Below are 22416 nucleotides of genomic sequence, written 5' to 3' on the forward strand. Positions count from 1 at the left end.
GTGTATCACTTTTATGTTTTATTGTTGAAATGTTATTTCAGTAACAATATTTTTCCTGGGGAAAATATAAAATAAAATAAATAATAATAATAAAAAGACTGCTTTTGTTTCTGCCAGCATCAGCTTCTTCTTTATTTTAGCATTGCCTAGTTCTGTAACATTTTCAGTCAGCTCCACCTTCAAGACAAAGCTAAAGGCAAGGATTTGTTTAAAGTTATACTATTACTTCACTAAGAGTCCATTAAAAACAACAACAAAAATGAATAAACACTTACATGGATGACAATGTTTATATTACATCTACATAATTCTCTCCCTAGATAAATAACAAGCCTAGTGACCAGACTTAAAGGAAGCATCCATCAATACTATCAACCCTCTTCCAGTCAATTTTATTGTATGATACCAATGTCTGATTTTATTCTTTGAAGTCTTCTTATCAGAACCACCCTCTGACTTCACATTATCTATAATTTATCCTCACAGGAGAGGAAAAGCATGATAATATAGTAAGTTGCCTACATGTCTTGATTTATTTATTTTTTAATATCATGTGTTTTCTTAGGATACAAGAAAATGCTATCTTTTTACGTTTTAAGAATATGTTCAACAAGCTGGCTGAAAATCTCTAGTAATTAGGGCATCAAGGTTCTGCCTGCTCTTTTATATACCTCAAGACTTAATAAATTTGGGCAAAAAAAATATTTCCTTCTCTCAGAGATTCAGAAACAGCCACAAAGGGCGGTAAATGACATGGCCAAGGTCATCAATAAAGCTGGTGGTAAAGCCTGACTTAGAATGCAATTGTCTTGAGCCTCAGTCCTACAGCAAGGATGCTAAAATATTAATTAAAGTAAAATGAGAAAAAACTTGATAATGTCTTAAAAGAGGGAAAAGCAGCAGAATATCATGATACAGCCCTGAAATGTTTCTCCCTATGGACGATAAAGCATCCAGAATACCCTGGAGAGTTAGTTATAACGTGCACTGAAAAGGTAACAGTAGCAAGAGTACAGAAATGAAACTGAAAATACTTAAGAGATTGACAAGAAGACTAAAATAACATTTTATGTACATCGTCTTGGGATATTCAGAAATCCAAACAATTCCAATCCAATCACAGGTGTATTCTCTAAGAAAAAATAAGACTGCGTAAGACTTCGTTCAGCATGGTGTGACTAAATAAGGACTAAATGCCTACATCTACACTAGCAAGTATTGAACACAAATAGGAGCAGATTTGCAGAGCAAAACAGTTAGCGTTGAAGACCAGATATCCATACATTTGAGATCTTACTTTCAACTTGCTCTAATCTAGTCCCAAGGCCTGAGTTTGTTTTCAGAACAAGATCCCACATGGTTTGTTCCTAGCAATTCTAGTTTAGCATTATCCAGTTGACATCACGAACCACAGCACTGAAAGTGGGAGTGAACAGGAGATCCACTTCAAAAGCACACTCCCAAGGCAAATAAAACACCACTGCTACAAATGCATTCAATAAACCTTCTGGAGAAAAACTAGTACACTGACTAGTTCTGACTAAGGATGCTTAATAAAGAATAGGAACATGAAGGAGAAGGTTAGGATCAGGAAATAATAAATGTAGAAAGGAAAAACCATTAGGTTATGGTATACAGGCAGATGTTTTCCATTCATTGTCTATGAGCAGCTTTATATTGGAGTTTACTATGTAAAATGACAAAAAAAAAAAAAAAAAAAAAAAAAAAGTAATTTTTGAAAATGAGAAGGAAAAACATTTCCAAGCCATTTGAAAGGCTCATAAATGCTTTTCTTGCTTTTCTTAAATTAAATTCTTGATTCACCTGCTATCATCATAACTCATTTGGCAATTGACTGTGAAAAAATAACCATGTTGGAAGAGGGTTAAACTAAATAGATTGGCTGACTTTTTACCAGATTGCATCTTATACTTCTTGAATATCTACAATTCTGTAAAAAATCACTTTGCAATTAAATAAATAAACCTCTACAGAGGCATGTGGGAAAACCACATGAGTAGTCTACAATCCTGATTTTTTCAATGACCACAGTTATTTTAGTACTATATTCAAGCTGGCTGATCAGAAAGATATACAGATCAGGAAAGCACTCATCTCTCTGAATTTCTCCTTTTCCGCCTTTCATGAGCAAATCATTTTTTCCATTTTAGTTTCTACAAGGGTTCTAATGGAAACCCATTTGGGGCTAAACAATGATTAAAGCTAATGGATCACTAATGTGTATTACGAGAAGAATTTTATGAAAGTCAAACTCTCAAATTCACATATCATCCACAAACAGGTGAGAGTAGAAGTCGAGGGAACATTAACATCAGAGATTGATTTCTCTGCATGAATCTAAGTTATGTATGGGGAAGAAAAGGAAGAAGTACTGACAGCTGTGAAAATAGTCAAACAGGGCATGGCGACTTTTTTATGTACTTATAACAGTGTACAGCTCTGGACTGGCTTCCACTGCTGAATCTATATCTACTTTCAGTATAAAGCCACCCCCAAAAAAATAAATCATTATATTCTATTGTAAGTATTACAAAACTGTGAGAAGGTCTCGGGTATCTGCATGAAGCTCCAGAGAGATTCTGCAGATTTGTCTTGGAAACCAGAATATATGGTTACTATTTGTTTCAATTCAGCAGAATGAAAGTTAAAGAATCTTTGGTTATTCAAGCACAGGTTTTTTTGTTTGTTTGTTTGCTTGTTTTGTTTGTTTGGTTTGGTTTGGTTTATTTTTCAGGGAAAACATGAACCCACAGACAGCTCTGAGAGTTTTCCATTTAACAAGTTCTGCTTTGTAAAGGTTTTAATTTTGTCCTTTAAAACTAAGTATAGGATAAAACGAGAGGTGAGTGCCATTAATATATACAATGGGTTTATTCTATGCTCCGAGTTTGTACCTTTACAGGAGAGTTGTGACAACTCTAGAAAGCACCACCTGTTTAAATCACTGTCAAAAAAGATTGCCAAAAATTAAAAGAAGAGACATTTATGGAAAGGTCATAGGAAAGGTTTATCACAGCAGCTTCTAAAAAACACCTACTGCTCTTTCACTGAAAAATTATATTTACTGTAAAGTAATCTCTCTGGATTAAGCACAAAACCGCTTTATGCTCTTCACTTGCTCATTTTGAAGTAGTAATTAACTTAGAACATAACCGAGACCCTGTGTTAATATCATTGACAGAATTACTGAACAACAACAACAAAAAAACAAACTGAGTGACTCTAAACACAAGCTTTATTCCAGAATTGGAAAAATAATGCCGCATTTTTGCAACATTTTTTCTTAACAGAAAGTTAGCAGGCCTTGTTATTGATTACACAAAAGCCCTTTAACACTTTGGATTTGTACTTTATAATTTACACCACTTTTGTCATGTCCTACTGAAATATGAATTGGAAACCCATTTATTTCTGTGTAAAAAAATTTCCATTGAAAAGTCCACACAGAAAAAGTGTGTTGGATCTTTTCCAATTGGTTCAACAGCATGTTTTAAAGTATATACATCAGAAACTGTAAGCAGTATGTGTTTATTGGGATATGCATGTAATATTGTCTGAACCATTCAATTTTTAGCACATCTTAACTTTACCTCTCACTTCATTGCTGTGTTTAGTCAATATAATGAGAAATGTTAAAAATATTAGATTTCTAATTTTTCATTGTGTATGTCACAGTTTTTATGCCATTAAGGTGTAGAGGGGTTATATTTAATTTATTGTGCTCTCAAAAATAATAATAAAAAAAATCTATTCCAAGCAATTACTTCAAGTATGTGAAGCAAAAAGGAAATGCAGTCTTAATCAATAATATTGCTGTTTTAGTGTTCTCTGTATGGATCATGGATATGACCCTGTTTTACAAAATCACCCTCTACATGTAGTAGGGTTGTTAACAGAAGGACCACTCTTCCTGGGGATAAGCAGTATCTTACTGTATTTGTCAAATCCACATTTCCACATTTCTTGTCTTTGAAAGGTGAGATGTGTCAGTATTATTTTGCTATTCCAAATACCTTCATTACCTGTTTTTATTTAATGTCTCATTTTTGTTATAGTATTTCCTAAAAATGATATTTAGTCCCTCTCATGCCCAAAGCAATGCACAAGTACTAATTAGCATTTATTCAGAATAGGCAAAAACTCTGGAGTGTGAGCTAGAAAGGCATGCCTTTGTCTACTAAGGTATAATTGTTTTAAGTATACACCACAAAACCTCTTCACTTCTTCACTGCAATTGTCTATTGTTGCTGAGGTCCTAGACATATCCCACAGTTATTTGAGCTTTTTTTTTTTTTTTTTTTTCCTCCAGCATTTAGAGGATAATCTTTCCTTCCATTTGTGGAAAATTCTCTTTCCAAGTTACACAAATTGTTATGATATTTTTATAGCTCATTACTTATAGCTCATTTTAGCTATAAGTAATACAGCAGTTTAAAGTGTTAGCTCCTATTTTTATTTTAACGGAGAAGCATTTTCTTATAGGATATTTGATATCAGCAATACACTACAGGCTTCTTCCCAACTGTGTTTTCTAAAATAGGCAACATCTGTTTGGACATAAAGTCTGATGCTTTCTTCAAAAGTTACATTTGTTCCAGAGAAATGCTTTCCTTATAGACCGTTTGTCCTCCTGACCTGGAGTCTGCCACAACAGTGCCCAGCTGATCTTCTTGGTGAGGTTCAAGCTTTAATTCCCACAGCAGCATTAAGCTCAGCAATCAACAAGGGTGATTTTATGTTGCTTAAGAATTTCACTTGGCTCCCAGTTTGAGCCATCCAACCAGGACTTCATTGGCTGTCTACTGTTTTTGAGACAATACTTCTTGGCAGTATAAAATTATTTTACCTTCTTCTTCCTGTGATTTGATATAAGTTCCAAAGCCAGTCATTTTGTTTTCAAATCCGGTCCTAATTACAGAGTTGGAGTGTTGAGGAAGAGGGCAAAACCTGTCTGTGACTACTGTCAGCTTGTTTAAGCTAAAAGATCTTAAAGTGTAATACTTTTGTTTCAACAGAAAATAACTAATGACTTACCAGTCAATATCCTTCCTACAAGAAGATCATGTTTTTGGACACTGGGCGTACTATTGTCTTTCAGACAGGATGAATCAACTTCAGCTTTTTATTATTATTATTATTTATTTATTTATTTATTTTAAAGAGCTTGGGCCAGGTTAATTGAACCTTGATATTAAGTTTTATGTCATGTAAAGTATTTGGTTTTGTTTGGTTTTGTCTTTTTGTTTTGGGTTTTGGTGTTTTGTTTTGTTTTTCACTCTAAGTAAATGCTTTTATTGTCAAATTCTGAAACATTTGAAAATATTAGAAAGAAGGCAAGTGAAAGGAACATAAACTTTAAAATTGAAGAAGATGGAAATTTTCAACTTCCATTGGAATTATACAATGCCTTGTTTTTTATTTTAGTTATATTCCTGAGATTTATCATTGATGTGACAGATCACAAGCATACAAAGCTGTTGACTTCTTCATACATTCTATTGTAGAATTTTTGGATTGAAGAGAGGGAAAACAGAAGAGAGAAAACTGAATAAAGGATCTTAAAGACATGCATTATGGCATGATCAACCATCTGTTTCTCAAAGGAACCTCACAGCTCCTTCCCTGGCTGTGTTGTGCATATGATATCTGCACCTCTGCCAACCTGAAGATTAAGAGACCAACATAAAACTTACTGAATAGTGTTTCCATCTGCTCCTGCTTAGGTCATTTAGCTATCTAACCTATGCTTGATTCTCTGCTGGAGGTGAAGTCGAGTCATGCACAGAATCACTTACAAAGCCTATGAGTAACCTAAAAAAGGGACAAAACTCATTCCAGTTTAATGACAGGAATTTTGGAAAGAAAAATGCACACCAGACCACATTAGTGGTAAATCTACATGTCTCATTAATTATAATAGTTCGAACTTCTACACATTCCTAATGAAAGATCAAGCCCATGCCATTTAAGATTTTTACCCTGTTTTCAGAAATCAACATTAAAAATGTAAATATATATATATATATATATTTGTATATATATATATATATATATACAGTCACTGACACTGTGTGAGAATGTTTACAAATTTCTCAGGTGCCAAGAACTGAAGAGAGGGTTCTTTCTGCCATGTTGCACAGGTGTGTTTTTTTTTATGCCTAAAGATGTTCACTCTTCTACACTGACTTTTTTTTGTCTTTTTTTTTTTTTTAATAATCTTTCCTTCAGTAGTGTTTACAACTCCTTCCAGTCTCATACAATTTTGAAACATAGTTAACCAAATGTATGCCTGTTCAAGAGCATTACCAACAGCACTGATGGAGATCCTGTGCTGTCCCCAGGTTCCAGGTGGCACAGAAGGAGGAAAGGACTACCACCATCTGTACTGGTTCTTCACCTGGCAAGTTGCACATACAGCTTTGGGACTGCTGTGCTGTATGCCAGCTGGTAAATACTGAGTGGGGTGAGAAGCAGCACTTTACTTCCATAAAAAACATCAATGTTTCAAAATCTTTCTACATTCTGCACTGGAACTAAAGAAAATCTTAGAACAAACTAAGGCAAGAACTCTCCACAGCAAATAGACTTGAGATCTCAACACTTTCTTGAAACTCGTGAGACCAAGTTTTAAATTAAGCCCAGCATAGACACTAATCCAAGTTTTAACTCATAAGAAAGTATTTGAGCACCAGCTATCCCAGGAAGACATATCTGGATAAGAAAGTATGGTTGCTTTTATATGGTTCACTTTCTAATTTTCATCCAAACCAGAACTCCGTTGAAGCAGTATCTTTTCTAGAAAATCATCCTGACAGAAAATGTCTGTGCAGATTTATTGCTGGTACTCCCAAACCACAACTTATTGCTTAGTCAGTGCTGCTGAGTACATTGCAGGAAATTCACAACTCATTTGGATGGCACTGTTTCCTAGACCTTACTGTCATCAGTTAAAATGTCCCAGAGGACTCAGACCACTAAATTAAACTCAGAGTGACAGCAATGCCATGAGAACAGACTGACAACCAAGCTACCTAAAGGTATATACTGAGGCACCTTACTGCAAGTCTGGATAGGGTATACTAAGATAGCCTTTTCTTTTGTTTTGTTTGTTTTTGTTTAAAAAAGACTTTTTTTTTTTTTTTGCAAATATTTCTATTCCCAGTCTTTTCATTTCATAAAGGTGTTCTTTCAACAATGCTTTAACTGCTTTTTTTTTTTTTTTTTTCCTCAGTGCAGCAAACTTCATTGTTAGTTTTGCAGCTGATCATGAGACCCATCAATATAATTAATAGCAGTTCCAGAATGCTTTCCAAATGTGACTGGAAGGATGATGCTTCCTCTTTTTTTAATTGTACCATATTTTTATGTTCTTTTCCTAAAAACTCTTAAGGCAACTGAAGAGGCTCATTACAACTTTTTATTATTCACTGGGCAATGGTTTTAATCCCCCTATTCCATCAACAAGTTCAGATTTCTTTGTATTGGGGTTTTAATAAGTTCATATAAATAACAATATGCTCCAGTGAGAAATATATCCCACAAGGAAACAATAACTTCATTAGCTTCCTAGAAATCCCAGGCAAGTCACAAGGCTTGCAAGTCATGAACAGAGAGATATGTATATGCTTCATGGCTGGAGCTCAGTAGTGAAATATTTTCAAAATCAGTACACCTGGAAAGGAAAGGAAGATCCAGAGAAAGAACAAAGTGCTCAGCAGTGTTTAAAGTAAAATGAATAAGCACAGATGACTTTATATAAGGAGGGCAACAAGTCTGGGCATAAGGCAGAAATGGGAACAAAATCACCAGAGTGAATCTTTGGGTAAGAAAAGCTTTCCAGACTTTGACTAAGATTTAGTGACAAAGCTGAGATGCTGGATCTCAACATGCTGTGAACTGACCAACAGTCCCCAGCTGCTTCCCCCAGTCCAGCCCACACTTGTAGCAGGGGAAGAAATGAAGGAAAAGGAGGTGGGGGCAGGAAGAAGAGGAAGAATGAATTCCAAAACATAAGTCCAGCTTACAAAACACTGTCCATTTGGCGTGATTAATGACAGCCTATCTCCCCACTAGATAGGTCTGGCTGACTGAGTCACTGAGAGCTTAATATGTGCAGCTCTACCTACCCATCTTTAGGGTGTTTCTGTGACCCCTCATTACTGGGCTGAGCATCCCTCCTGAGGAGATCCCCAGAAGCCACTGTGTTTCTGCTGCTCTCCAATGTACTGGGGCATCCTAGGCTGCAAGCATTTCAGCATGCCTACACTTGCCCCATGACACTGATTATTTTATTACAAGGTGAAGCAAAGTATGCTTCACCAGTCTATACCTGGAGTTTAAGATACTAAAGATTTTATGTCAAATAAAAGTTTCCTCCCTCTGCTAAGAAATACTCTTCAATAAAATGACACAAAACTTCAAAGTTGAAGAAATCAGATGGCTTTGGTGCTTATATATGCAGTAAATAACAGGATTTTGAAACCAGGCATAGCCTGAGGACTTCGAATGTGATCTTCCTCTACATGTTATTTTTTGTTGTATTTTTTTAATAGGGAATCCCCACATAGTACTTCTCAACACTGATCCATTGAAGTGGTATTGGAAATACAACTCTATCTCTTTTGTTGGAGCTGCTTACAAAACAAAAGGGTATTAACAGAGTCGGGAGATAGGGAACAGCATATGATTTTATCCATGTATTTGAAGGAAGAATCAGTATGGGAATAAACAACAGATTAGTAAAATATTAGTTGCTAGGATGAAAGACTTTCTATACACTATCCACAGACCTGTACTACTGCCAGACATTTTGAAACATTTCTTACATTGACACAGTAGTAACTAAGGTTTTATACTGAACATAAAAGGTCTTACTTTGTCTTACAAACTGCGGCAGTATTAATTTCTAAAAGTTGCTGTACATCAGATTACAGAGATTTCTGAGTAAAGCATTCAATAAACAGACTGAAAGTGATGCACAAGGACTTCCATAGGTAATGGTGAACAGTCATGGTGAAATTTATATTATTTGACTTAAAACCCCCAAAGTTGGTTATATATAAACTAGAAACTCTACGGTGCCTGTGGTGAATGGAAATAGGTTTATCCTGTGGACAATTCATCTCAGCCTAAGTCAGATGTCTGAACTGGACAAACAATTCCAGCAAACAAATCAACTTACTATTATCCCTCCTCTCCTGCAGCTGCAACTAGCTTTATCTCGATGAGTCATTTTTAAATACTTAACCCCATTTTATATGATGTTTCCTGGGAAAAGTGAGATTTTGTCTTTTCTCAGTCCTCTCTCCACAAAATCTTTGTAACAGGTAATGCGGATGCACTTAATCTTGAAAGACATGAAGTCATCTATCCACCTTACCCTATGAGACACAGATTTAGAAGTCTGAAGATTAAAATGTCCTTGTTTTTAAATATTTCACTTTCAATCCTAGCGTTTTTCAGTTCAAGAGGAAAAAAAAAAAAAAAAGAAAAAAGCTGAGTAGAGGAGGAGTTGGCTTATTTTACCCGTTCTGTATATTTTACTTGCATATGATTGTGAAACATATTTTTAAAAGAGAGCAATTCTGAAAAAGCTCTAGACTGTATGGCCCTGCCTCATCAGCACAGCAGTTTCAATAAAAGGTTAAAGCATAGCAACCTGCATGCTGATTTGATGGCTCTGGAAAAGCCAGTTAAGGGCTGAGAAGAGAGAGAATGTTATTCATCTCTACCGAGTCAATGCCAATTAGTGCCACTGGTAACAAGCTACAAACTGGATTAGGAACCAATCAGATATTCACAATGTTGTCTTTTAATAAACTCTTCTGTGAATGACTGATAGGAAATGTTTTTATGTTGGTGCATCTAATAGGCCTTTTGTATACAGTAGAACATCAACAAATTAGTCAGCTAACGAAACATCATTATGCTACATCATAAAAACAAAATGAAAGACATACATAAAATTTGACAGTGTTGTTATTCCTAATTCATGGTGCTGTATCTAACTTTGACATGCATGTTGACATTAGAGCAAACTCTTCATTCACAATGCACTCATCTCAAATATCCTAACAGATTGCTGCAGTTTAAGAACTCTTATCTTAATTAAAATTCTCTAACTTGAATGCTAGCATTCATATTTAGGCACAGTTATTCTCTAAATTCATTCATTCCTCATTTGTGAGCAACTTTTTAACTTGCACATAAAATTAAGCTATTTACAATGCACATTGACATGACCCATCTTTTTTCCTTTGCAAAAAGAGCTGTTTTGAGATGAAGTTTGATTGTGTTGTGAAGCACTTGGTAGACACAAGCTCTTATGAAACGAGAAAAGAACAATACCCTCTTCTCAGTCATCAGAATATACGCTGCTTTTTAGCTCATTAGTCTTGTCAGACTCAGAATTTGTATCACTTTTACTCTTCAGATGTAATTTCTCAGACATCTGGATGTAACTAATTACACATCAGAGAAGTTAAATTAAATTATGAAATGGAAGCTTTGATCTTGTGTTTCCACACTACTCAGGAATACTACTGAGGTCTTCACAATGCTCACCTTTTTACTGTAGAAATAGCTTGTTTAAACTAACTTATATTTGCTGCCATCTCTTAGAACACAGAAACAACCATACAATGAAGAACTAACAATGGATTTAATTCCTTCCATTTTTGTTTCCACACCACCTGCAGGATGTTTTTCTTCCCTGCCACAAACTGCCAGCTCGATTCCCCTTCCAGTTTAGCAAGTGCTTCAAACGTGGTGCTCCTTCCTGATCCTTTGTTTCTGCTGTGTATCTCCACATCATTTCTTTCCCCCATTAAAGCAGAAAAGTGCTGCTGAATTCTCCTCCTAGTTCACCACCAGCCTGGAAAGAGACACTGAGGCTTATTATGGGCATAATCCCAAAGACTTGGTGCTCTTTTTGTCAGGTACCTCAGAGATCTGGTCCAGGACTGAAACTGGGAAAATAAACAGGACAAAAACACTCCTGACTACTACCAGTAACAACAGGCAGAAGAGAGAGACTGTGGATACCACACTTACATCCAGGTTGGCAACTTTCCCATACCAGTACTTGAAAAGTCCAACAGCATTAGATTCCTAAAGATAAAAAATGGCTTCTTCATGTCTCAACTGTTAAATCATATCAACATTTTCTTTTATGAAGCTCTATATTCAGATAGCTGCTACTTAGCTGCAAAATTGTTGATCTGGGTCATACAGCCTAAAAATAAAAGGCAGAGAAACCCCAAACCTTCCTAAATCAGTAAGGATTTCTGTTCTTCAAAACAACATTTGAAGACTCCCATAGTGTGGAACAACTGCTTTTTCTATTAGAAGATTGTTTTACTATTCTCTCTTTCAAATGGGATGTGGGTATGTAGACTCGACACAGCACCCATATTAAAATAGCACATGTTGGCTTCAAAGGAGCTATTATGCAGTCTATAAGTTCAATGATCTGCAAAGCAATAAAGAGCTCCTTCTGTAGCCCTCACGGCCTATTGAGTAAATAGCAAGCGTTTAAGAAAACTCCATAATTACATGTTTACACACTGGAGCCATTATGGGCGATCTAAAAAAAAGTACATGTATTTTTCTAAAAAAATTCCTTAATTACATTTTTACATGATTACAGCTCCTTTAATGCCACTAGGGTCTATCAGTTACAGAATGTATAGGCTGAAAAGCTTACAGTTATAGGCTATATTTACATATAGTAAGGACAAAATAAGATGTCAGCTGAATATTTTGGAGATTTAAGCCTGATATTTTTAATTAAGGGAGAGGAGAGGAGAGGAGAGGAGAGGAGAGGAGAGGAGAGGAGAGGAGAGGAGAGGAGAGGAGAGGAGAGGAGAGGAGAGGAGAGGAGAGGAGAGGAGAGGAGAGGAGAGGAGAGGAGAGGAGAGGAGAGGAGAGGAGAGGAGAGGAGAGGAGAGGAGAGGAGAGGAGAGGAGAGGAGAGGAGAGGAGAGGAGAGGAGAGGAGAGGAGAGGAGAGGAGAGGAGAGGAGAGGAGAGGAGAGGAGAGGAGAGGAGAGGAATCAGGTGTGTGTCAAATTTTGAGGCTTTAGGCCCTAGTTTGATGGAGAACTAAATAGCTTGATAGAACTAAATAGCTTTTAGCTAAGTCAACAGAGAACACCAATGTCTGAATCTGTAGAGCTCTGTGTCTTGGACTTCCCTAAGTATATTACCCTGCTCAGAGCTAGTGCTGCTCTGCTCTGATCACAAATATTAACTACAAAAGTCACAAATATTCACTACAAAAACAGTCCATATACTCCCTGACTGTGTAGTAGTTTAAATCTAAAGTTTTAAGCGACTGTATCATATGGATGGAACATGATATGAAATTTAATTTTATATCAGCTTGACATAGTAATCCATGGGTAAAACATGCAGTTAAAAAAAAAAAAAAAAAAGCCTCCATTAAGAATGGGAGCAACAATGGCTTGTTCATATGTGAAAGCCAAATAGGGCAGCTCATCAGATTAGAGTTGATTGCCATCACGTGCCTTTAGAGAACCTTTTGCAATGAATTTACATCAGGCAAAATGCTTGTTCTACATGTTTTTGCACTGCACACTGTACAAGTGATTCAATATTCAGAGTTAATAAAGTAGTATTTCAGTTCCATTCATTGTATTTTGTATTCTAATCAAATCATATGATTGTTCACATTCTTAAAATAACAACCAAAAGCATGTACAGTAGCTAAAATGAACACTTTGTGTTTTCTAGGAACTCAGGAAAATCCTTAAGAAAACATCAGGGAAATGTTACTAGAAGAACAATTGTGGTTTGGGATCAAAGATTTCCGTTTAACTTGCAGGTACTTCCATGGAGCGGGGAAAATGCACTTGAGAGAAGAAATCAGCTTAATCTTCATGTGAATTTAAAATAAAAAAATAAAAAAGACAGATTCCCCCCTATTTCCCTCCCAACAGCCACCAAGTTATGGACCATTTGGCATTACAATAATTCAGGTACCTTGAGGGAGCACAGTATACTTGTTACCTAAGCTCCCAGAACTATATATCTTTTGTAATTGTTTAGGAATATGTTTACAGTCAAAGGCTGCAAGCACTATGTACAATGTACTGCTCTTCTGCAACATTACAATAACCTTAATAATTTTGTCATAAGTCTACGCTGGCCAACTGATATAATGACATTCAAATGAACATCCACTTAGGGTTGCTTCACATTAATTTAAGACACTGGCCAGCAACATTTGCATTCCAAATGCTGAAAGAGCTAACCTGTCAGGCAGGAGTAATGTTTAATGCACAAACACCAATGCACATGTCTACAGTCATATCAGGTATTATGTCACATGTTTTCATGGTTTTGGCTGGGATAGAGTTAATTTTATTTGCAGAGCCTCATATCATGTTGTGTTTTGGATTTGTGATGAAAATAGGGGTGATAACAGAGGGATGTTTTAGTTGCTGCAGAGCAGTGCTCACACAGTGCCAAGGCCCCTCCTGCTCCTGGTGCTGCCCAGCCAGTGAGGAAGCTGGGGGTGCCCCAGGAGCTGGGAGGGGACATGGCCAGGACAGCTGGCCCAGGCTGCCCAAAGGGATGTCCCACACCACGTGGCACCCTGCTCAGCAATAGCAGCTGGGGGAAAGCTGAGTGGAGATGTCCACAATGATGGCATTTGTTTTCCCAGGAAGCCATTACACATGATGAGCCCTGCTTTTCTGGAAGTGGCTGAATACCTTCCTGCCAATGGTAAGCAGCGAATGAATTCCTTGTTCTGCTTTCCTTTGTGTGTGGCTTTTGCTTGACCTAGCAAACAGTCTCTATCTCGACCCATGAGCCCTAGCACTTTTACCTCTCTGATTCTCTCTCCCATCGCACCTGGGAGTGGCTGGGTGATGCTGAGCTGCCTGCCAGGATTAAACCACAACATATGTACCACATGCCATTAAGTAACAGAAACACTGTAACAACTATGGATAATCTATAATAGCCTGACAACGCAGATTGATGGAAAATGGAGAATTCTAGCCTGGACACTGATGCTTAACAACAAAATTATTTGTCATTGAGTAGTACTGTCAGTTTTACATCACTACTTGACAAATAAACAGAAGGAGGAGGAATAAAATGCCATTGGTATTAAAATGAAATTTAACCAGGACTTCTGTTTAAATTGGTGTCTAGCATGGGTGTAGTAGGTTATATTACCTTGACAGTAAATTTTTTAATACACTGTGCATTTTCCAAAGGTCATTTTTATAATGAATGAGAATATTCCCTGTCAGTGTATCTTTATTTGCACAGCACTTCCCATCATTTAGATGCCTGTTCAAATAAAAGTAGCACACAGGACAGCAAAGACGTCACTATGTGTCACGTGTTATTTAGGTATTCAACTCTTATTGAAATCAGGATTAGGTCAGCGCCTAAATATATTTAAAAAAACCTTCATCTGGGAAAGTTCTCCTCCTTACTCCACAGGTCCATTCTGTTTAAGTATTCAGCACCATGATGGCTCTGCCTGGCACCAAATTGCACCACAGATCAGCCCAACGAATCCTAGAAAGACATATGACTTTACTCTGTCTTTTACATCATCCTACCATTTTCTGTTATCTCTTTACTGTACTCCTCCCATGTACTAATTCAACCACCAGTTTCTTGCCACTCGGTGCCTTTTGCAGGTATGAATCAGCCCCAACCAGCCTACACCAGCTCCTGGCAGCCAACAGCTGACCACGAGGCAGGCCTCAGCTTTCAATCGGGAACTGTTACAGAAACATCACCGCAGAACTAGGGTGTAACTTTGTATTGCATTTCACACACAATAGAGCAAGATGTAATCAATCAAGATGAAGATGGAAACAGCACTTTTGTTCTACCAGACCTCCTGAGCTAACACAGACAGCACACACCAGAGCTTTCCCTTTTTCAGCCAACAGAAAGGCTTGCTAACTCTGATCTGTTATAAACATAAAATATGGAGGTACCAAACTAATTATTCATCTTGAAGACCTTTTAGTGTTGTTAACAGTATATACTATGGATCCTGGTTCTCAATCCCAGATATGCTGGTAGCTGGTTGGGAAAAATATATATATATATATATGCTGCTTGTAAATTGAGCACTTAGTGAGGTACAAAAGATTACATAAAAAGGAACTTTTTAATGTCATTTTTCAGATAACTGCATTTCAAAGCAGAACCACACAAAATCCAGAACTGCCAGCACAGGAAGGCTATGAGAAACACGTAGGACAGTTTTTTATATTTTATTACAGTTATTTCAGAATGTGGTTTAACTGTCAATAAAGTGGTGGCACTTGATTGTTTCATGCTATTAAACAATGAGGTCTATAGACCCTCTTGAAATTATGTCATATGTCTAGATGATTTACATGAAGTGAACACAGTGGGGACATTTACACACTCACTAGTTGAAGAAGAATCATACTTGTAGGTGGCCAACACAGCTTGTTTTCCATCCCTGTGGGCAGAATCCAAAGTCCAGAGAAGCAAACAAAAAGATTTCAGCACACTCTGACAAGCATGCACACACACACACAAACAGACCATTGCTTTAGTTCAGCTTCAAGTGTTTATGCTCTTCATACTAAATTGAACAAGAATTCCTGTGGGCTGCTTCCAAGAGACTATGGTCTTTTCAGAAAATTGGCTTTTCTCTGTTATCCACCTTAGCAGAGTTGCTTTCTTCTTCAACAGAAAATTATTCCTCTCACGTAAAGATTTTATGTTTCCTTTTTCTCTCTGGAACACCAAGCCAAAGGAAACACAGACCCAGAGTATTTATATAAACTGTAAATACATGAAGAGAGAAAGTGATAAAGCAAAACTGAAGAATAAGTAATTTCAGGATATCAAGCAAACCTACTTTGTACTCTTTGCACTTGCTTTCTTATTCTACATGATATATGATGATTATCGCTTGTTCACAGTTAGTCCCGAAAAGCAAGCTGACATTAAAATAGCCTGGAGTGAAATTATTTTCACAGATGTTAGGAGCAGCTAGTAACTACATTACTTAAATTAGGTTTGGCTGTATTCTAGACAAACTCATTTGCTTTTTCTGTGTATCCTATAGGTGATCCTACAGAGAAGCAACAAAACATCATCCATCCATCCAAGTTTAATTGAAGAACAATAGTTTTTTCATAATGGATTATCCTCATGTATTATCATAGGATGAATTATAGATGGCCACAATTAAAAGTTGAATGCAAAACATAACAAAAACCTCACTGAAGTTAAAACACAAGAGTTTGATATGTAATTCCCTTGAAAGTGATAGTCATTTACTTTGAAAAGTACAAATAAGGTCTTACAGCATGGAAACTAGCATAAAAATATACTTTCTGTTATATATATTGTTTATAGCTGCTCTCTAAAACACATAGCCTCAGATAGGAAATCTAACACTAAGAAAGCCCCAAACAGATTTTTCCTATTCTAATTTTATTATAGGTACTAGGCTCAAGAGCATACAAATGCATGCATTTTAGTTATTATATCAACCACATTATGTCAAGAAGCTACCATTTCATAACTTGTCAGTCACCATTCTCCTAGACCTTAATTTTGAAGTGTCAGTGACATAATCCACACTTGCCTGTTTTCATCTCCCCTGCTATCTGTTCATAAACTTTATCTTAACCTCATTATTGTCTTCATTAAGGAGGTAAAAATAAATAAATAAGTAAATAAATAAAAAATGGCATGCCCCTCTTGGTAATTATTTTTTTCTGCTATTTTGTTCATAGTGCTTCAAGTAATTTTATTTTGCTTTATTTTAATTAAAGATAGATAATAAAGGTGCAAACCTGGTTTATTACTGGAAGTCATTTGGTCACATGGAAAACCTATGACTTTTGAGAAGATGTAATTATGGGAATGTGATGGGATTGTACAGTGACAATCCTACAAGTTATGGCACACAGTTGAGAAGGGATGACCAAGCCACCTCCTTCAAGGCTCATACCAAAATCATTATCCAGACAAGAACCAGAAGGCTCAGACCTCACACCTCAGGGAGACAGAGGCAATAATTTTCAAGATGGAGATAACCCATATCCTACTTATGATCCCTCATTTCCTTTGTGTGGTGTGAATGGACACTTCAGGGAAAGCCATCTTCTTTGTGCAGATATGCTTTTGGGTGATCAGGTCATATAGAGGGGCCCAGTCGATGGAACAGCATCTGAACAGCTCACAAGACCCTGCTGATGACAAACCACAAACTCCTATGCCACAGCACTGCAGGGATGTTCGATCAAGATAAAAGTGAAACATTTTATCAGTGAAACCTTTCATTGCACTGTAACTTTCTAAACCACAAACTTCATATTAGAAGAAAAATCCCTTGTCTTTGGTAACTGCACCTCATGGGGAAGCTCTCCACAAACTGAAGAGATGCTAGTCACTGGAGTTTGCTATTCTGCTCAGCTACCACCCTTTATCTTATGTATTTTCCCTGTTACAGTGATTATGATACAGCCATTAACTGGAGTATGTAGACTGGTCTCTTTCCCTTAATCTTCTCATAAAACAACCAGGAACTTGATATTATCCTGAACATAATCTGTTATTTCAGTGTTTTGTCTCTTTGCATGGTAGTACTTAAAGGAGCAAATCATATCTGTTCTCATCTGTTATACATGAGGAGAGAGGACAACAAATATTCTTCCACTGTAAGCCTGCTAAAAGATTTTATTACAGTGTTTTGAGATCTCCAGTGATAGGAATATCATCACAAATAATGATAAGAACATAAGAGCTAAAAATCAGACCTGCACCAGTGGAAAAAAGGACAGAAACACACATCATGTAATCTGACTTCAGCTGAAGAAAAGATGAATTTCTACTGAAGGAGTGTGTTGAAGTAACTATACAGAAAAGACCACTTGGAAGAACAATTTTACAATAATTTGAAAGGACAAGAACAGAAAATATGAGCCTGAAAAACACATGAAATTCAAACATTAGCACACAAAATCAGCAAACAAAGGGAGAAGCTATTAAATAATAGAGACTGAAAATCAGAAATCTTTGCAGTTAATTTACCAGAAGCAACTTCTACACAGCTAAAAGATTCCAGGAAAAACAACAACATCAAGAAAGCAACTGAACAAAACAGAACAGATCAGCAAGTAACACTCGGACTGTATCAGCCTCTCAGTTTAGAAATTTCACAAAATGTCTCTGAAATAGTAAATACCTGAGTAGAATAGATATTTCGTATGGAATTGTAGAGGCCAGCCCAAGGGCTATAAGTATATTAATAAAGAGATCACCAACTTTTTTAAGGAAGTCGTTTCATTCTTGTTGAAGTTTCTATTCTAAAAAAAAAAAACAGGAAACAAATCTGCAAGAGGTTGATGCCCAGGAGGATAATATGATGCTTTCTCAAGATTGTGCAGTGAACAGATTTCTGAAATCATCAGAGCCCACAGGGTTACAGATTTTAATATAAGCACTATTTGCCTCAGCCATGACAGACAACAGGGAATTGACTTTAAAAGAGCAATAAAGGACAGAATATTTTTTCCCCCAGAAAGCAAAACAAAGATTGTGGGGAAAAATAAAAAATAAAAATAAATACAAGAAAGGGAAAAGGGAAGAGGGAAGAGGGAAAGGGGAAGAGGGGAAAGGGAAAAAAGGAAGTCTGGGGAAGTAAATCTTATAAAACAGAGAGCTTGGGCTTGGTATAATGTTAGCTCAGTTTATATATAAAAGTTCTGCACACTTTTGATATCCTCTGTCTTGGCAAATAAAGTACCAGTCCACTAGGAACAAGCAGGCTAAGCTAGTCAGGTAAGATAACAATAAATTTAAAAAAAAAAAAAAAAAGAGAGAGAGAGAGAGAAACAAAGGCACAAATATCCATTCTTTTAGCACAAAAATCAAACTGTTAACATATACTTGTGTCAACTTTAAAAGAAAAATATTACAGCCTGGATGGTACTCAGAAGTTTAAGAGTGGGTAGGGAGGGGAAGGTATCTTCTTAAACTGATGAAAGTGTTTGGGTTGAAGGCTTAACATAGGCAACCTGGCATTGAGGTGCCACTATCCAGTCATGTCAGAAATCATGAGTCAGATTCTGCAAAACCAATGAAAGAAGTGCACAGTGCATCTATGTCAAAGTTTATTCTGTCTTTTTTGGTTTGCCTTTGATTATTGGAGTTTCCCAGCTCCATCTGTGTCCGTATGTGTTTCCATGCATCTGTACATTTACATGCATGCATTTTACTGTTTCTTACATCCTTTATTTACATAGCAAAGTCAGTTTCACCTGCTGGTGCTCTTAGGTACAAATGCTAGCGTATATTCCCCTCAAAACCACCAGAGAGGGGCTTGATTCTCACAGCACCATAGATAAAATAAACATCTCCAGAAGCATGCTAGTGATATGTACATCCCATCTACTGCTAGTGGTCAATCTGCACTCACTGCACTCACATTAACACCATTCTCCTGCTATTAATTGTGAGTGTTTTCAATAGCACTGATTAACACATGGGTCTCATTATGTTTCTTAATTATGAACTCTCTGGAGGCAGGTGAAAAAATCTGGAAAATGGGATACACACAGAAAAATTACATTAAAAGGATACTGATCCTGCACATGCTACAAGGCTAGGAGATGCACATGTAAAGAAAATTCAGCATCTTGTTCATTACTCATTATGATATCCATTTTCATTAATTAATTTCATTATCATCCTTCTAAAGGGTCTCTGGAGTGCTTAAGATAAACTATGCCCACTACTTAAAGCAGGTCAGTAGAAAATGATATGCCAGACCAACAGTGTGCCTTTGAACATAATCATACTTTGGAAAAAATGCATGCATTATCTGTGTATTCCATGGAGATCCTGAGAGATTGGTGGCAGAGCAGCCTTCACTTCATATATCGTCAAGTCATTTTGAATGGCAATAACTTACTTATGTGAAAAGTGTGGGTTCTTTCTGGATTTTGTCCCCAGGAATTAATTTCTGAAGGATGTAAGAATTGATAGAAATAGAAATAAACAGAATTGATGTGCTAGAAGAATCCATATCCCATCAAAGACACCTTGTATATTTTCCTCCCCTTTTTTATCACTAGAAGTCCTTCAGGATTAGTCACTTGTATGAGGTAGGAGGCTGGTAGTATCCACATTCCACTTAGCCTAATTTCAAAGCATGAAATATTATAGTGTTGCTTTGGAAATGGAGCCTTAAACTGATTATCACAAGAGCTCCTTTAAGGAGGAGTATAGTAATACTGATATTCTTGTAGCATGTAAAATCCAAGTCAAAGCTCAAGACTTGGCATAATGCAGTGACAGAATATGATAGTGAGTCAAGGATCATATGGTATGTATGGAAGACAACAGAAGGGTAAAGACAGTCAAGATGATTCAGTGAAACACTCAGATATAACCCTGGTCAGCACAGCAGCCTCCAGCCTCTACCTGTTGGTAAACCACTTGATGTATTTATGGGAAGATATGAAGGAGGCTGACAAATAAAAATCAACCCAATGAAATAACTCCTTCACTGTGCATGGAACTGTAAGAGCTCGTATTGTTTGTCAGAGGAGGTGAGGTGAGAGCAGAAACCTGTTTGCAGCAGGGCAGTCCTATGAGAGAACAGCATGCAGCAACCCATCCTTACCTTGTGATACTTTATTCCCTGAGAAGCAGTCTGACAGCTAGATAAAGCATACACCTTTCTAGGTCACTTGGCTGAAGTCTGCTGTGTGATGTATCTGAAAGTCCCTGCTGAGAACAGCTGACAGCCTAATAACAGTGTTTCTCCATCTACTGATTAACTGGTTTTTGTTTGTTTGTTTGTTTTTTAATTTATTTTTTGCACAGACGTGCTGTATGATTTACCTACTTTATTCTGTGCATCTAATGAATATACAGAGCATCATAAAGAAATAGTAAAACATTTAGCTGATGCTCAGTCAGACCGCTAAAATGAATGTAACTAAGAAAAATAACACCCACCAAAGGGCCAAATGTGCCCCCTGCTCTGGACAATGTTCATGAGGCACAGAGACAGATGTGCCAGAGCTGGGGTACCGCCATTCAGCTGCAGCTCCCTGTGGAGTCTATGCTCAGTATGTCCTCAGGTCAAAAAAAGCCACGCTCTGCTCTGTGGCCTCTTCACTCTTAGCAGCAATTGAAGTCAGACCCAATTTAGCTGTGATCACTTATGCTCACAGTAAAAATCAGGTACTTTGAATACAGATATATGAAGGCTTATAGCAGCAAAGCTGTAGAAAATGTGAGTTACCATAAAACTACTACCAAAACCTTACCAGATTCCCATGTTGCCATTAAAATTCAGTTTAATTGGTGAGAGGTAGCACCTGTAGAAAAGCAGCAAACTAGATCTCCAAAGGAATGGTAGTCCCCTGGGCTAGAAACTCAGCTAGTTTCAACCAATAAGCTCCAGGGTTTGATCCCTTACCAAATCTGTCTACAAAGTACCTACCTTTTAGATAGAAAATCATCAACACACTTGTTCTTTGAATGCCTTCTGATTGTCACCCTAAGGCCCATTCTATACTCACTTCTGTATTTTTAACTTCTTAATTCAATAAATCCTGTGCCACCCATTGCCTTCCTTTTTATCCCTGCTGAGAAGAAAAAAAAAAAAAAAAAAAAAGCTTGAATTAGACATAGGCCTTCAGTTAAGAGTAAAATTCTACCCTCTTTATCATCAATGATTCTTGATGAAAACTGCAAAGCTGTAGTTCTTAACTTACTTCATAAGCTACAAAATTCTTTTTAACTTCTATAAACCACAGTCCCATAATCAGAACTTGTAAACCTCACTGGAACAGACTTGATGTTACAACTTAGCATCATATGCTCTTCTTGCAGTATAATATTATTTTTATTTTCAGTGCACAGCACTTTTATTCTACTAAGAATAAAATGTGCACATTGCATCCAGAATATAGTAGCTTTTTCTAATGCTGTCATATGCGGATTGTAAAATCACTTTGGGACAGTACTTTTACAGAGGAAAACCAATTTAATGGCTCTCATCCAAAGTAAACTTGTATTTAAATTCCAGAAATGTTGTATCAAAAATTTGAAGTATGGTGAACAGGATCTGTGGCTACAACCCTCCTATGAAATTGTCTTCTGCTGTATTTCAGGTTATAGATTTAAAATTGAGGCATCTGAAAGCAGTGGCTGCATACAAAAATGGGGCCCCTACCCTTCTAAAACAATTTCCTGACACCTACAAATATCTAAGCAAAAAATGTACCAGAAAGCCAAAGAAATAAGTTTTTTTACATACGCCGTATATCTTACAGTACAGCAGCCAATACCATAATAATGCACTCACATTTTTGAATCCCTTGAGATCCTTAGTT

General features: G+C 36.8%; 1 protein-coding gene across 2 annotated transcripts in view; it reads right to left on the reverse strand.

Annotated features, from left to right (window-relative positions):
• NKAIN2 (sodium/potassium transporting ATPase interacting 2) overlaps window positions 1–22416 on the reverse strand; it is a 576006-nt gene that overhangs the window by 526702 nt on the left and 26888 nt on the right. The gene's annotated exons all lie outside the window — the stretch shown is intronic.

This window comes from Anas acuta, chromosome 3, assembly GCF_963932015.1.
Source record: "Anas acuta chromosome 3, bAnaAcu1.1, whole genome shotgun sequence".
In the NCBI taxonomy this organism is placed as follows: domain Eukaryota; kingdom Metazoa; phylum Chordata; class Aves; order Anseriformes; family Anatidae; genus Anas; species Anas acuta.